A 12,592-nucleotide genomic window follows, 5' to 3' on the forward strand; every position below is an offset into this window, starting at 1 on the left:
GTGTCATACTCAAACACAAGGAGGGGCAGAACAGTTACTCAACATGTTACTTTTCCAATATTGCGTAGCCGCATTTTTAAGTCATAGGCCTCTGAAGATTAAGTTGTTGCACCAAGCGAAGGACCTGATAGAAAGTAGCTAGCCCTGTTGTTACAGAAGCGGGGGGCTGGGGAGGGAGGAATCTGTGTCCAACTTTCCGCAGAAACTTTCAACCTAAGTTCCATCCCTTCTTCTGACAGACGCTACTTGGATGGGTCTAGTCCGCAGGCCATGTGAGTGAAAAGATCTGGAGAGTACGAGCAGCGGCACCTGGGACGGAACCCCTCTGATCTCCGGTTTTGCCAGATACCCAATGGGGACCTTTCGGTGGCAGAAGGTGGTTGCCAGGATCAAATGAGAAAAGACGCGCTGAAACGTCACGCTGCTGTCACCCAGGTACGGCGTTGCTGCGCTCCAGGTGTGCTCGCCTCGGCCTGGCCTCCCCACGGAGGACGGGCCGCGCCGGGAGACACCGAGGAGAAGAGGCAGGAAGGTCACCCCGATCGCCGGGCCAGGCGGCGCGGCAGAGCCTCACTTCCCGGGCGCGTTCGGGCGAGGCGTTCCCAGGGGACCGGGCCGAGAGGCGGCACTCCCCGGGCTCCGCTCTGCGCCCGCCGCCGCCCTCCCGGCCCCGAGGCGCCGCTGACCCGGGTCCCCAGGCCGCCGGAGCTCGCGAGCCGCCGGGAGAGGTGAGGGCGGGTCGGGGAGGCGGGGACAGAGGTGGGGGCGGGGAGCCGCGGCGGCCGTCCCGAGGCCCGCGAGCCCCAGGAAGCCCGCACCCGGGCCGCGGCGCGGGGAGGCGCCGGCGGAGCGACGGCCGCCGGGCCCTGCCCCAGGCCTCCGCGGGCCGCGCAGCAACTTCTCTTTGGCAGCCCCGGGGGCGCGCGGGCGCGCGTTCCCACGCGGCCACGCGCGTCCCCGGAGCCCAGCTCCCGTGCGCCCTCCGTCTATTTTTCCCCCCCATCGCGTTCATTCTCACACTCCAAAGTAGGTCACCGGGTGGAAGTTACACCCGGCGCAGCCCCTGGCTTTGATGCAAAGGCAGCTTTTCCGCTTCGGCTCCAGGGAGGGGCGGGGGGTGGGCGGTGCGGGAATGCATTGCAACTATTCCGTTTCGTAGAGCTTCCCGCCCCCATACCTCGCGGCCAGGGCCAGCGACCGTGGCGTTGACCGTGGTCCGCAGAGTGGGGGAGGCGAGGAGCCTCCCTTCCACCCTAGTTGGGCCGGCCCCGCGCCTGCCCTCCCCGCCTCGGATCCGGAGGAGGGGGCGCGACAGGTCGCCTCCCGCGCTCTCGGGCGCCCATGTCCCGGGTCTGACCGCCTGGGGTGAGTGCCTGCTCTCCCGCTGTCATTCCAGTAGCCAAGGGTGACCTGCTTACCTTGAAAACTTAGACGTGATCCGAACAGCGGAGCCTGGCGTGCAGGAAGGGACTGCGGGGATGGGCTTCGGATGTGACAGCGGATAAATCAGAACCCGGAGCTGCAGGAAACCTGTTTCGTGTCTAAAGGTGAAAATGAATTTGTGTTTTCCTGGAGTACATGTGTATCTTTCCTTTTGGAAGCTATCACTTGGGAATTGATTTTTAACTAGCTGGAGGCAATAAACGAACATAACTTGAAGCCAGAAAGTTTGTCAGGGAATATTTTTTAGTTGATCTGGAAAAACTTACTGAAATAGTCCAAGCTGATGTCAAAAATACAGTTTAAGAAAGAATATCAAAACGAGATTGGCAGAATTTGTGTAGTATTTGCTCTGTGTCCTTACATATTATCTGAGTTCTTAGTGATAAACGTTCTAAACGTGCAATGCATAGAAAGAGGGTACGGTTGTGAACAACTACTGCAAAGGTAAAGCTTTATATTGGTATGTCTGCATGCATTTAAATGTACACAGAATATTTCCTGTGGGCGAAAAGCTAGAACGCAGCTATGTCATTTGAGTTTAAGGTTACTGGCAATAATACAGGTTAACAGTTGGCTTTTAACTCCTTGTTTCAGGAGCTGAGGTACTATTATTCATGTGACTTATTAGCACAGCAAATCCTTGACATTTCTGACTGATGAACGGTTAATCTGTCTTGAAGTTTAGGAAGGAACAATTGTAGGTTTTTCTGTCCTGATGCCCGGCTGGAAACGCAGTATGAAGGAGTCTCCAGGGATGGTGAGGGCTGCTCTAGAGTAGCTCAGAGGGAAAGATCATTGAAGAGAATGAAAGCGACTCCCTGGTGGCCCCGATTGCCCATAACTTCTTTTAAAGTGGACCTTGACAGGTTGGAAAGGATCTATCTCCTCACCAAGGAAACTGCTCCAGAGAACTGCTTTCTTAATGCATTTGGTCAGATTTGAGAGGCGGGCTCTCTATAGACTCTTCTCTTAGTTCAGAAGAAATCCTTTTTCTAGGAAGATTCAATTAATGAAATGATGTTCTTTGGAAATACTTTGTCCTTCTGTGTGTCTGTCTTCATATAGCAAAAGCATCAAGGTTTTAACAAGATTTTAGTTACCGGATGGATGGGAAATGAAAAATGCTATGTCCTCATGGTTAACTCTGCCTTAAAGCAGAGGGGCAGTGGGGGGGTGGTGCTTTCCCAATACATCTTAACCCTCTGTGTACATATATCTTCTAAAGCCAAATCCTAATGGGGATTAAGAAGCCTGTAAAGAAGGTATTAATACTTTCAGTATTTCTGATAGGTGGATACGGGGATATTTATATGCATTCCACTTGTAAAGAATTCATATGCGCCTTTAGAGAACGTGTGTCCGAAATCTGAGACACATTATGACGGACAATTGTCAGCACTACCTTGAGGAAGGCAGAGGGCCAGACAAGCTTGGCAATAAACAGGACCTCCGTGCTGAGGAAGAAATGCAACTAAATCCTGTGTTTACTGCATGTAGATGTTCCGATTCGTATTTTAAATGGGAACTGAATCAGCTCTCACTGTGATTTATAGCCTTTCTATGAAGTATCGTTGCGATCAAGCTGTCAGCACTTGCCTGTGCAGTCTTATGCTTTTAAGCGTAGATAAATTAGGACGTGTTCTAAGGAGACTGGCAGCAAGGGATGAAGACTGTGTGGTGATTTACTTAAGGACAGACAGAAGGAACTAAGTATGGAGGCTGATTCTGGTGCAGCTCGGTTGGTGGTCAGGGTGGAAGTGTGGGGGTGCTAACTGACCCACCGAACATCCCTTCGCCTGTGTGATTCTCTTCTCTTGATGTCATCAGACAGCCTGAACCTCTAGCTAAGAGGTGTCCAAGAGGAGTTGCACCATTCAGTTTGGGTACTCACTTTCCAAACAGGGAAACACTTGGAGTTTGAGCTCTATCACCTGGACTGAATTGCCACATTTCCTCATCTGTGAAATGGGAATAATATTTCGTAACTAAGGTGGTGCGTGCATGCATGCTAAGTCGCTTCAGTGGTGTCTGCCTCTTTGCGACCCTATGGACTGTAGCCCGTCAAGCTCCTCCGTCTGTGGGATTCTCCAGGCAAGAATATTGGAGTGGGTTGCCATGCCCTCTCCTGGGGATCTTCCCGACCCAGGGATCAAACCCGCATCTCTTATGTCTCCTGCAAAGGCAGGTGGGTTCTTTACCACTAGCACCACCTGGGAAGCCCAACTAAGGCGGTAGTTGGGAGCAAATGGAATAACTGGTGTAAAATGCACATTGTGAGCTGTCTTACAAGAGAGACAAATATTATGGCTTAAATCTCATCTCCTAGGGCTGCAGAGGGGTTGCTGTGTAATTGATGGTAGAACTGAGTATTTGGGTGACTCATTCTCCTGTCCTGGTAAACTTATACTTTTGTACAATACATTACAGGGTACAATAGACTCTTAGCAATCAGTGTTTGGGGGGGAATTAGAGGCTTATACTGTCAAGCCTGTATCTCCTCCCCCATGGACAGACCACTGGCTTATCTAGCTGAACGAAGTTATGTGTAGTGGTTCTGAGAGGTAATGATGAGATAGCAGGGGGAGGAAGGAGATGAAATTCTAAAATCAAATTTAAGTCTTTTATAAACTAGCTTCTGTTAATGCCATTAAAGTGTGGTTCTCATAAAACGATAAGAGTCCATAGTTTTCCCCTGGGCAGGTACATGTTTAGAAATGGAGTAGTTGGGGCTGAAGCAGCAATATGACTCATGCAGGGTTTTATTCGTTAAGCATCCCTAAGTCACCTGAGACATCAAGCTAAAGCCTTCAGGATGCAAGAAAAGCAGACGTAACCCCTCCTGGAAGCATGGCTGCTGGTACTACACAGGTAGACCTATCATTACACCTGTGCTGAGTGCTGTGCAGGAAACATGTCAAGGGAGGAGACGGGGAATTTGACCTGTGGAGGCAGGGAAGTCAGGAATGTGTGCTTTAGGAAGTGATATTGGGGTTGGGAAGGATTAAAGCCTAGTGAACCTGCAGAGATTCTGTGTGCCTGCTGTGTGCAGGTTTCCTGATGAGGAGAGAGCAAGCGGCAGAGAGAACAGATAGCTTTGCTGAGGGGGGCAGTGGTGTGTGAGTGGGGCTTGAACAGCAGGCTGGGCTGGGAGACACGCTTGCTTTTATTTTACATTAAGAATTACATCTCCATAGAATCTTAATTGTTTTGTGTAAACAGCTTAGGATTTGTTTTTCTTACAGATTACTCTACTGAATTATAAAAAAACATACGGACAATCTTTTTTTTTTTAAAGCTGCTCAGAGCCTAAGCCAATATTTACCATAATTGACTAGTCTGTCAACTCTTTGCATTATTAACTGTCTGACTTTAAAGCCATCTGGATTCATTTCCTTTTTAAAAATCTAATAGATTTTTGTTTAGACTACGTATTTTGCATATTTCCAGCTGCATGCATGCCTGCTCAGTCATGTCCAACTCTGCAATTCCATGGGCTATAATTTCCAGCTACTATATTTCTTTTTATCTATCTTATTGATTAAGAGAAAAAACACTATATATAGACGGATTTGCCAGGTGGCGCTAGTGGTAAAGAAGCTGCCTGCCAGTGTAGGAGATTTGAGACATGGGTTCTATCCCTGGGTCTGGAAGACCCCCTGGAAGAGGGCACGGTAACCCACTCCAATAATCTTGCCTGGAGAATATATGGACAGAGGAGCCCAGAGGGCTTCAGTCCATGGCGTCACAAAGAGTTGGACATGACTGAAGCGACTTAGCATGCACACGTGTATAGGATAGCTGGAAATAAACAAAATATATGTATTTATCCAGTTTGAATCTATCTATTCAAGAGGTGATGGATTTGCTTGATTTTCTCCTGTGGAAAGTGCCCCTGCATCTGCATCTGAGACCCCCTGAGCCCAGCTCTGTGACACTAACAGGTCCGACAGGGCAGTGCCACCCAGGCCAGGTCACGTGAGGAAGCTGGCAGAGAACTGTTGCCACCAGTGCCTGATTTGGTTTTTTTTTTTTTTTCCCCTCTTCTCTCCTCTCTTCCCTTCCTTTCTCCCCTCGTTATTTTTCCTTTCATGTTTTTCTTTTTTTCTTTTTCTCCAAATGTCTCATGACTATTTCAAAGCCGTTATGCTGTGGCCTCATCCTTGGGCCCTAAGAGTGGTGCCCTGATTTGGGGAGTTCTTGGTGGCAGGGCCTGTGACTTCTCTCTGGTCCTTAAGGAGTCACTGTGGAGGTCACAACCATTTTCCCGTTCGTGGTTCTCTCCAGGCTTTACCTGCTCTCCTGGGCACTGAAGGCTGTTATCTTTCCTTTCTCTTATTTAAATGTCATGGTGCAGATAAGAGAAACTATCCCAGCTATTTTAAGCAGAAAGGGGTTTCATATGGGAAGTAGGTGCTCACAGGAAGGCTGGAAGGAAAGGCTGCTGCTCAGAGAGGAGAGGCTGCAGGCTGGGCTGGAGGGGTAAGCCCCAGACAGCTCCACGGAACTGGTGTCCTACAGTTGCTGCCGTCATTGCCCAAGTCCGGAGGCTGGGAATCAGAGCCACTGCCTGAGCTGCTGACATCAGAGCTCACTCTCTGAGCTGTGTTCAGTGATCAGAGAAGCTGCTGCAAAGCGCCACTCCACGCAGGAAGCTAGTAACAGAACCTGGTTACCAAGGACAGAAGCAAGCCAGCGAACATCTTCCTTAGACACCCTCTACCTCGCTTCCCATCCAGGTTCTCTCACTTGGCAGAACCTAAGCTTTGCCCAGAACCCTGGCTGCAAGGGACTCTGGGAAATGTAGCTGATGGTTTTCCAGCCTAGAGACAAAGGAAGGCACACCTGGAGGAGACCAGAATGGATGCTGTGTGATTTCTGCTTCCTGGAAACAGATTTCATCAGAGACTTAGCTAGAATATTTCATTCAAAGCAGAGAGATGATATATTGTAAGAATCAAAAAAGGATCCAGTTGCTAACCAATTTGCATTTCAAGCAGATGGATGTTACAGTCATTACAGATGAAATTGCTAGAAAAAGCATCAAGCAAATAAATCACTAAAATTCCTAAGCACCTACCCCTTCCTGTGGTGATTCTATTTGAATATGAAATAATCTTCTTTTGTTTCAGTTTTGTAATTGAGGTAAAATACCAAGAAAACGATTTTTAAAAGCTCCTCCCCACCCAAGTTCCAGAAAGCCTATCTACTTAATGAACAGCAATACAAAGGAGGAACTAGGGTCTGAGCAGGGATATAATAGCTTCTGGAAGGCTGGTTCTTTCATTAAATGAATTATCTGTGTGGCTGTGTTTCTACTGAATCTTTCTTTGCTCTGGAACTTTAATGGTTTTTTTTTAGAGGATTAAATAGAGAAATGTCCTGTTAATTGGGGATTAAAATAAGAGTATGCTTGAATTCACTCTAATTACTTATTTCATACTCTGAGGCTTGTCAGATTTTTTTTTGAGTTATTAAAGTAAATATGATTGAAAGTGAAAGTGAAAGTCACTCAGTCATGTCCAACTCTTTGCAACGCCATGAACTCTATACAGTCCATGGAATTCTCCAGGCAAGAATACTGGAGTGGGTAGCCTTTCCCTTCTTTAGGGAATCTTCCCAAGCCAGGGATCGAACCCAAGTCTCCCACATTGCTGGAAGATTCTCTACCAGCTGAGGCACAAGGGAAGCCCAAGAATACTGCAGTGGGTAGCCTATCCCACTGGGATACTGGGAATTGAACTGGGGCCTCCTGCATTGCAGGCAGATTCTTTATCAACTGAGCTATCAGGGAAGCCCTGATTTGAAGATCAAATATGATTCGGTCTTTACAATTCCTAAGTAACACATTATCACTTATTTGTACTCAGAAATTATATTAGCACATCTAGGAATTAAGTATTAATTATTGAATGAAATCATTTTATATTTGCTTCTGATATTTGAACCTAAAAATTAGAGAAGAGCAGCTGAGGGAGATGGAGTTACTTAGTGAATTTGTTAGTCTAATATATATATAATATCTAATTGATTTTCATGTCTCAAAAGGTGAGAGTTCATTCAGAGATCTGCTCTGGTAGGTAATGAATGAATTTAAATGCAGAATTATAAATGCTGCCTGGGATAAACCACACTATCATATTATAGGTCCAGTGGTGACAGCAAGCGTTCAGCCACTCGGCCCCATGTCACCATAAATAAACACTTCAAAATAAAAACAGTACTCTCTCTATAAATGCAGCTTCAGGACAAATGCATTCTCTTCCACACTGAGCCCCCAACTAAGCCCATGTACAGTATATTCTCAGGGAGGAACTGGTTGAATCTAACCTTAATCGGATTCACTGTGAGGAATAGTAAGTGGTATTCACCTTTGTATGTTACAGTAATACACAAATGACCTAATTCCAGCTTTTCCCCACCCTCCTCTTTTTCTCTCTCACTCCTATTTGAGTAAATATTCAAGAGAAAAACCTGGTTTTTTCCTCCCTCTTGGCTATAAGCATGATGAGTTCTTGTCTTCAGCTATATGGAGCTTAAAGATTAAGTTGCAGGATACAACTCTTTTTTTTTAAAGATTGAAAATCAGAATGGTCTTTCGATTTGCCAAGTGTATTATGGAGCAGAAGAACATCCAAATCTTAAATCACTGGTTAGATCACTGATGTGCCAAATTGAATCAGGGATATGGGAAGAGAGACCATGGGGTTGTGATATATTTTTTAAGGCAAAATTTATATGACACACCCACAGCTAACATCATACTAAACAATGAAAATGGAAAGCTGTCCCTCTGACATCAGGAACAAGGACGCCCACTCTCAACACACTTATTCAACACTGTACTGGAGAGAATTAGGCAAGAAAAAATAAATAAAAAGCATCCAAATTGAAAAGGAAGAACTTTCACTATTTGAAGATAACATGATTTTATATATAGAAAATCCTAATGACCCCACCACAAACTATTAGAAATAATAAACTATTAGAAGTAAAGCTTCAGGGTGCAAAGTCAATATATAAAATTGTATTTTGCATTTCTATACACTAGTAACAAACTAATATTAGTATTATGTGTTGCCAAAGTGCGCACTAACAACACACTAGCAGAAAAAGAAATTGAGAAAACAATCCCATTTATAAAAGTCACAACAAAAAGAACAATATAATCTAGGAATAAATTTAATCAAGGAAGTGAAAGACTTGCACCCTGAAAACTATAAGACATTACTGAAAGAAATCAAAAAAAGACAAAAGAAACTGAAAGATATTACATGCTCATGATTGGAAGAATTAACATTGTTAAAATTTACATATTACCTAAAACAATCTACAGGTTAAGTGCAATACCTATCAAAATTTCAACATTTTTCACAGAAATAGAACCAAAACCCCTAAAATGTATTTAGAGCCACAAAAGATCCCAAATAAGCAATCCGGAGAAAAAAATAATAAAGCTGGATTTGATTTTAAACCATACTATAAAATTATACTGCCTAATTTTAAATTATACCATAAAATCATAGTAGTAAAAACAGCATGGTATTGGCAGAAAAACAGACACACAGATCAATAGAACAGAATTGAGAGCCCAGAAATAAACCTATACACATATGGACAATTAATTTACGGCAAAAGAGCAAAGAACATACAAGGAGAAAGGATAGTCTCTTCAATAAATGTTCTTGGAAAAACTGGACAGCCACATGCAAAAAATGAAATTATATTAGTCTTAGTTCGTTTCAGTCGCTCAGTAGTGTCCGACTCTTTGCGACCCCATGAATCGCAGAACGCCAGGCCTGCCTGTCCATCACCATCTCCCAGAGTTCACTCAGACTCACGTCCATCGAGTCCGTGATGCCATCCAGCCATCTCATCCTCTGTCATCCCCTTCTTCTCCTGCCCCCAATCCCTCCCAGCATCAGAGTCTTTTCCAATGAGTCAACTCTTCACATGAGGTGGCCAAAGTACTGGAGCTTCAGCTTTAGCATCATTCCTTCCAAAGAAATCCCAGGGCTGATCTCCTTCAGAATGGACTGGTTGGATCTCCTTGCAGTCCAAGGGATTCTCAAGAGTCTTCTCCAACACCACAGTTCAAAAGCATCAATTCTTCGGTGCTCAGCCTTCTTCACAGTCCAACTCTCACATCCATACATGACCACAGGAAAAACCATAGCCTTGACTAGACGGACCTTAGTCGGCAAAGTAATGTCTTTGCTTTTGAATATACTGTCTAGGTTGGTCATAACTTTTCTTGCAAGGAGTAAGCGTCTTTTAATTTCATGGCTGCAGTCACCATCTGCAGTGATTTTGGAGCCCAAAAAAATAAAGTCTGACACTGTTTCCACTGTTTCCCCATCTATTTCTATTTCTATGTTAGTCTTAAACCATACACAAATAGAAACTCAAATTGGATTAAAGCCTGATGTAAGAACTGAAACCACATAACTACTAGAAGAAAACATAGGCAATCTCTTTGCAGTTGGTCTTAGTAATGTCTTTCTGGACATGTCTCCTCAAGCAACGGGAACAAAATCAACCATGAAACAAATGGGATGACATCAAACTAAGAAGCCTCTTCACAGCAGAAGGAACCATTAACAAAATGAAAAGACAGCCTAACAAGCGGGAGAAGATATTTGCAAATCATGTATCCAATAAGGGGTTAATATCTAAAAAATTACCAAGAACTTCTACAACTCAACAATAAAAAGCCAGACAACCCAGTTAAAACACAGGCAGAGGAGCTGAATAGACATTTTCCCAGAGAAGACATGCAGATGGCCAACAGGCACATGAAAATATGTCCAATATCACAAATTATCCGGGAAATGCAAATCAAAGCCACAATGAGGTATCACCTCATAGCCATCAGAATGGCTATCATCAAAAACGCAAGAAACAGCCAGTGTTGGAAAGGCTGTGGAAAAAAGGAACCTCACATATACTGCTGGTGGGAATGCAAACCAGTGCAATCACTTATGGAAAACAATATGAAGATTCTTCAAAAAATTAAGACTAGAACTTCCATATCATCCAGCAATTCTGCTCCTGGATATTTATTTAAAGAAACAAAAACACTAATTCTAAAAGATATATACACCATCACGTTCATTGTACTACTTAAAACAGCCAATATACGGAAACAAAGGCCTACTGATGGATAGATGGACAAAGCAGATGTGGTTTATGTACACAACGGAATATCGCTTAGCCATAGAAAGATACAACCATCCATTTACTACAACACTGACCTTGAACATATGTTAAGTGGAATAAGTCAGATGGAGAACGACAAATACCATGTATTTTCACTCTTACGTGGAATATAGAACAAAACAAAATAAATGAACAAACCAAAATTTGAAAACCACAAACAAACATACAGGTACAGAGAACAGAGAAGTGGTTATGGAGTGTGAGGAGGACAAAATGGGTCAAAGGATTGATTATACAGTGGAAGTGAGAAATAGATTTAAAGGCCTAGATCTGATAGGTAGAGTGCCTGATGAACTATGGAATGAGGTTCGTGACATTGTACAGGAGACAGGGATCAAGACCATCCCCATGGAAAAGAAATGCAAAAAAGCAAAATGGCTGTCTGGGGAGGCCTTACAAATAGCTGTGCAAAGAAGAGAGGCGAAAAGCAAAGGAGAAAAGGAAAGATAAAAGCATCTGAATGCAGAGTTCCAGAGAATAGCAAGGAGAGATAAGAAAGCCTTCTTCAGTGATCAATGCAAAGAAATAGAGGAAAAGAACAGAATGGGAAAGCCTAGAGATCTCTTCAAGAAAATTAGAGATACCAAGGGAACATTTCACACAAAGATGGGATCAATAAAGGACAGAAATGGTCTGGACCTAACAGAAGCAGAAGATATTAAGAAGAGGTGGCAAGAATACACAGAAGAACTATACAAAAAAGATCTTCACGACCCAGATAATCATGATGGTGTGATCACTAATTTAGAGCCAGACATCTTGGAATGTGAAGTCAAGTGGGCCTTAGAAAGCATCACTAAGAACAAAGCTAGTGGAGGTGATGGAATTCCAGTGGAGCTGTTTCAAATCCTGAAAGATGATGCTGTGAAAGTGCTGCACTCAATATGCCAGCAAATTTGGAAAACTCAGGAGTGGCCACAGGACTGGAAAAGGTCAGTTTCATTCCATTCTCAAAGAAAGGCAATGCCAAAGAATGCTCAAACTACTGCACAATTGCACTCATCTCACATGCTAGTAAAGTAATGCTCAAAATTCTCCAAGCCAGGCTTCAGCAATACGTGAACCACAAACTTCCTGATGTTCAAGTTGGTTTTAGAAAAGGCAGAGGAACCAGAGATCAAATTGCCAACATCCGCTGGATCACGGGAAAAGCAAGAGAGTTCCAGAAAAACATGTATTTCTGCTTTCTTGACTATGCCAAAGGCTTTGACTGTGTGGATCACAATAAACTGTGGAAAATTCTGAAAGAGATGGGAATACCAGACCACCTGACCTGCCTCTTGAGAAACCTGTATGCAGGTCAGGAAGCAACACTTAGAACTGGACATGGAACAACAGACTGGTTCCAAATAGGAAAAGGAGTACGTCAAGGCTGTATATTGTCACCCTGCTTATTTAACTTATATGCAGAGTACATAATGAGAAATGTTGGACTGGAAGAAACACAAGCTGGAATCAAGATTGCCGGGAGAAATATCAATAACCTCAGATATGCAGATGACACCACCCTTATGGCAGAAAGTGAAGAGGAACTAAAAAGCCTCTTGAGGAAAGTGAAAGAGGAGAGTGAAAAAGTTGGCTTAAAGCTCAACATTCAGAAAACGAAGATCATGGCATCCGGTCCCATCACTTCATGGCAAATAGATGGGGAAACAGTGGAAACAGTGTCAGACTTTATTTTTGGGGGCTCTAAAATCACCGAAGATGGTGATTGCAGCCATGAAATTAAAAGACGCTTACTCCTTGCAAGAAAAGTTATGACCAACCTGGATGGCATATTCAAAAGCAGAGACATTACTTTGTCGACTAAGGTCCGTCTAGTCAAGGCTATGGTTTTTCCTGTGGTCATGTATGGATGTGAGAGTTGGACTGTGAAGAAGGCTGAGTGCCAAAGAATTGATGCTTTTGAGCTGTGGTGTTGGAGAAGACTCTT

The 12,592-nt window shown here is 44.1% G+C and overlaps 1 protein-coding gene across 9 annotated transcripts in view; it reads left to right on the top strand.

Annotated features, from left to right (window-relative positions):
- The window catches only part of KIAA1456 (KIAA1456 ortholog), a 65,080-nt gene continuing 52,726 nt past the window's right edge, over positions 239-12,592 (top strand). For 7 of the 9 annotated variants that reach the window (XM_005698786.2, XM_018042086.1, XM_013975446.2 and 4 more), the window contains exon 1: positions 1,092-1,547. The gene's annotated coding sequence lies outside the window, so the exon portion shown is untranslated. Of the gene's footprint in view, positions 729-860; positions 1,027-1,091; positions 1,548-12,592 lie in introns of those variants that run through there. The other 2 variants (XM_018042084.1, XM_018042085.1) reach the window with 2 other exon arrangements.

The sequence above is a fragment of the Capra hircus genome, chromosome 27, assembly GCF_001704415.2.
Source record: "Capra hircus breed San Clemente chromosome 27, ASM170441v1, whole genome shotgun sequence".
NCBI lineage: Eukaryota > Metazoa > Chordata > Mammalia > Artiodactyla > Bovidae > Capra > Capra hircus.